The following is a 4,386-nucleotide window of genomic DNA, read 5'->3' as shown; positions in this document are numbered from 1 at the left end:
CTACATTGTCATTTATTAGTACCTTTGGGGTAGTGAAGCGACATATTACATTATTTATTATTGTTTTTACTGCTGTCCTTGCTGTTTTATCCTTAACTGGGGCTAAAATTACATTCGGGAAAAATGATCCATTGCTACGAATAGGCATTGGTTATTATTGTATGAAAAACGGCATCTTGAGTAAATCAACCGCTACAGTGACCCATGGTTGATGTGGTACAGGGTAATTACCTATAGGTGCAGGTGTGATTGGGCATCCTTTGTGTTTTGCACATGATTCACATCTGTCTATAGATTGTTTATATCTTTTCATAATGATGACCAGTAATGTAACATCCTTCCCAGGATGTCCTGCATGTGGGCTATCGTGTATTGTTCGTAATACATGGGGTATCATGTCATTAGGTACCACTAATTGTTTATATTTGTTCGGCGTTTTGGTTAACCTGGGTTGATCCTGTATAAGGCATTATTGATTGTTGTGAATTGTTCTAGTGGTACATGTAGTTTAGGTAATTGTGTGTCATCTCCAGTTTCTAACTTGTATGTAACTTTAGACCATGTTGGATCAAGTCTTTGTGCTTTCGCCATTTCATCGTGATTTGGGATGTTTCCTTTGAAATCTAATGCCGCGACCTGAATTGTTTTTGGTTTCCTGGATAATGCATCAGCTACTAGATTCATTTTGCCTTGTATGTAATGAATGTGTACATGTCAGGACTCTAAAATATCTTAAAACATAATAGCTAGCAACATACATATATAGTCTAGAGGTTAGGTCAATGTCAAACCTTGAGACCAAAAGGAAATGATGTTAGCACCTCTCCAGAATGCCTCTCACCATCACAATAGCCCACAAACAGCTGGTATCAAGATACACTCATTTCCCAACATGCCTCCTATGTGAATTTTAGAGTTGCTATTCTTAACGTTTGTTCGTTTTTTGTCATGACTTGGTCTTCCCCTGATTTGAGAATGGACTCTAGTTTTTCTACTGCTTTGCAGTTACTGGTCTAGTGCCCTTGGCACCGATGATGCCTACAGTAGGGACCAAATCCTTGTGTCTTTTGTCTATCCTCTTTTGTTTTGATAAAGCATTACTTCTTTGTGTGTCCTGGTTTTGCACAATAATGACATATAATGGACCAATCTCCTGACTGTGATCTATGAGATGACTTCCCATATTTAGTGGTGTCTGTGGTGCGAGATCTGCTCAGGCTGCATGGAAACTTATGAAACTGCCTGTGGCTTGGTGTTTGCGATCGATGTCTCAACACGTTTGGTTGTGTGCTCTGCCTGCTTTCGGGTTGCGATCGATTTTGCTCTCTGTTTGGGGTGGTTGTAGCTGTTTTCACAGCTGATACTGCCTCAGGCAATCTCATTCTACTAGAATGTGATTGTGTTTCGATCGCCTCTGCTTTGCTACACTGCATCTCTACCTCGTTCATTAAGTCTAGTAAGCACATTCCTGGGGTGTACGCGATCGTCTTGGCGATCTTAAGGGTCCTGTCTGGTAATTTACACAAGGCAGCTACATAACCAATGATATCCACGACGAGGTCTGGGGACATCTTTCTATCTCCTGTTATCCAGTTTGAGTTTTCTAAGGTAGCTAAATATGTTCTTTTGATCGTGGAGACAAAAGCAGTTATTTAGCTGAGCACATGATTTGTAGTGTGCTCCCTTACAAGATCTACAGCAGGGGTGTGCAACCTTTTTTCCCAAAGGGCCACTAGTCACGACTCTGTTGGTATGAAGGGCCACATAACCTTACTATTTCACGTTATTTACTACGATCGAAGACTTATTATGTGGGATTATACTGATAAAGATAGATAATTAGTTGTTACTGATTTTATTTAAATTGGGATCATAAGAATAAGAATTGTCCGAAACAAAAGTATTTTCCTTACTATCAATGAGCAAATGAAAGGCTACCTTATTATTATAGCGTACAAATATAAATAATTACTTGTTATTGGTTAACTGGGATCATTAAAATAAGAATTATCAAACGCAGACACATTTTCCTTACCATCAATGAGCAAATGAAAGGCTACCCTAGTGAGACGGTTGATGTTGCATTTGGGACACCAACTCATCAATATCAGGCTGTATGGATGATGTGGCTACACGCAGGGTACTTTCCAAATGTTCATCAGTAAGTGAAGACCTATACTTGTTTTTAACCAGATTCATTTTTGAAAAGAGCTGCTCACATACATATGTGCTACCAAACACTGACATCATCTTCCTTGCATGAGCAGACAGTTTTGGATACACTGTCACTGATACATGCTTCTTATAAAACTGGTATACTGAACTATCATCAAACTTCTTTCTTAGTTCATCATTGCATTGTAGTTCAATTATTTCCATTTGCATGTCCTCGGGAATTGCTTCCACATCCACAGAAAAAGGAGAAGCAAAGACTTCAATGGCTTGTGAATGTTTCTTGAGGTCATTAAATCTTTCTGAAAATTCCTCTTGTAAGACTGCCAACTTGTCACCATACTTCTGATACTGAAGGTTGCTAGTGTCATGATTTTTCAGTGTAGGAAAGTGGGCTGAGTTATGGTTTCTGATTTGTGACTCCCACAGACTCAATTTTATCTGCAAGCCTTTGATCAGTGAGAACAACTCATTTATTAGTTGATCTTTTCCTTGAAGTCTAACATTCAGTGCACTAAGATGATCAGTTATATCTACTAAAAATGCTAAATCACATCTCCATTTCTTATCTCTCAATTCAGGGATAGCATTACCTTTCATATCTAAGAACAGTACAATTTCTTCCAAAAGTTCATATGCTCTCTTCAACATTCCTGCTTTGCTTAGCCACCTGACCTCACAAAAATACTTCACATCACTGTACTCTGCTTCAATGTCTGCCATTAACTGCTGAAACTCGCGGTGATTTAGACCTCTTGACCTAATGAAATTGACAGCTTTCACAAGAATATTAGTCACATGCTGAAAGTTTATTGTCTTTGCACATAAAGCTTCCTGGTGTATGATACAATGCAGGACAATAAGTGAACCTGAGCCAATATTTTGAGACTCCATTCTGGTCTTCAGTAATCCAACAACCCCATTTCTTTGACCAGACATCGCAGGAGCACCATCTGTTGTAATGCAAACTAAATTAGTGTAGTCCAGTCCAAACCTTGCCAATACTTTTTCCAATTCATCAAAAATATTTTGTCCTGTTGTGGTCCCCTTCATGCTTTGTAGTGAAGCCATTTCCTCTGTAATATTATAGTCATTGTCAACATCCCTAATATACACAGCAAGTTGTGCAGTGTTTGTGGTGTCACAACTCTCATCAAGAGCAACAGAGTACGCAGAAAAAGCACTAACTCGCTTGACCATTGTACTTTCAATACTCCCTGAAAGACTGTCTATTCTTCTAGCAACAGTATATCTTGAAAGGCTTATGTTTTCAACTTGTTTCTTTTTGTCAGGAAACATATTGTCCGAGGCTACACACAAACATTCTTTAACTACCTCACCATCAGAATAGGGCTTGAGTCTTTTTGCAAGGATTTGACTAATCAAGAAGCTTGTTTTGAGAGATGCATCATATTCCTTGACTTTCTTTGTAAACAATGACTGTTGTCCTTTCATAGATTTCTGCAAGAATGATATTTTTTCCTTGCGTGCTTCACCTGTCATATTTTCATATTCTTTGTGCTTTGTGATGTAGTGTCTATTGATGTTATATTCTTTTAAAAAAGAAATGGTTTCATGGCACACAAGGCACAATGCTTTCCCCCCTGATTGTATGCATAAATATTGTTCAGTCCATTTCTCTTGAAAACTCCGGTTTTCCTCTGAAATTTTGCGTTTTTTACTTGAAGCCATTATTAGTACAATAAGATCTTTCCTGCTGAGAAAAATATATAATTAGTAAAACATGGCTTTAAGAAAAATGTAATAGATTCCAATAAAATTAATAATTTTGTATAAATTTTCTTAGCAAAATCAAGTGAATGATTAAGATAAAATACATAAATCGATTATAGAGGTAATTAAGTGCATTATCTTTCGGGATGAGTTACCCATTCTCTCCCGACTCTCTCCCAAGCTAAATATGATCAACTGTTTTTAGCCATATTAGGAAGGAAATCATTATATCTGCACCAAATCTTTCAGTAGACACATATAGTAACCCCTTCATCTCTATAAAACACTCCCTCACTTACTTAAAATTGTCGAATGGTAGCCTAAATATATGAAAAGTAAGCCATCGGTAAAGAACAGGTTAAAAATGGGCTATGCAAGAATAACTGTTCAGTTGTAGCTATTGATCAATTCATGGTTTATAAATCTTAGCAGTTCTACGGTTAAACGACATTCTCAGCACTGATATATAATTTTCAAAAA

General features: G+C 37.4%; 1 pseudogene; it reads right to left on the bottom strand.

The window, feature by feature from the left end:
* Positions 1–2,061: 2,061 nt before the first annotated feature.
* LOC145392453 (general transcription factor II-I repeat domain-containing protein 2A pseudogene) lies at positions 2,062–3,372 on the bottom strand (annotated as a pseudogene).
* Positions 3,373–4,386: the final 1,014 nt, after the last annotated feature.

Source organism: Coenobita brevimanus, chromosome 22 (genome assembly GCF_032717465.1).
Source record: "Coenobita brevimanus isolate Jiangsu-jjx chromosome 22, ASM3271746v2, whole genome shotgun sequence".
NCBI classification, from domain to species: Eukaryota; Metazoa; Arthropoda; class Malacostraca; order Decapoda; family Coenobitidae; genus Coenobita; species Coenobita brevimanus.
The sequence above is the reverse complement of the archived record's forward strand: the minus strand, read 5'-3'. Positions and strand labels throughout refer to the sequence as shown.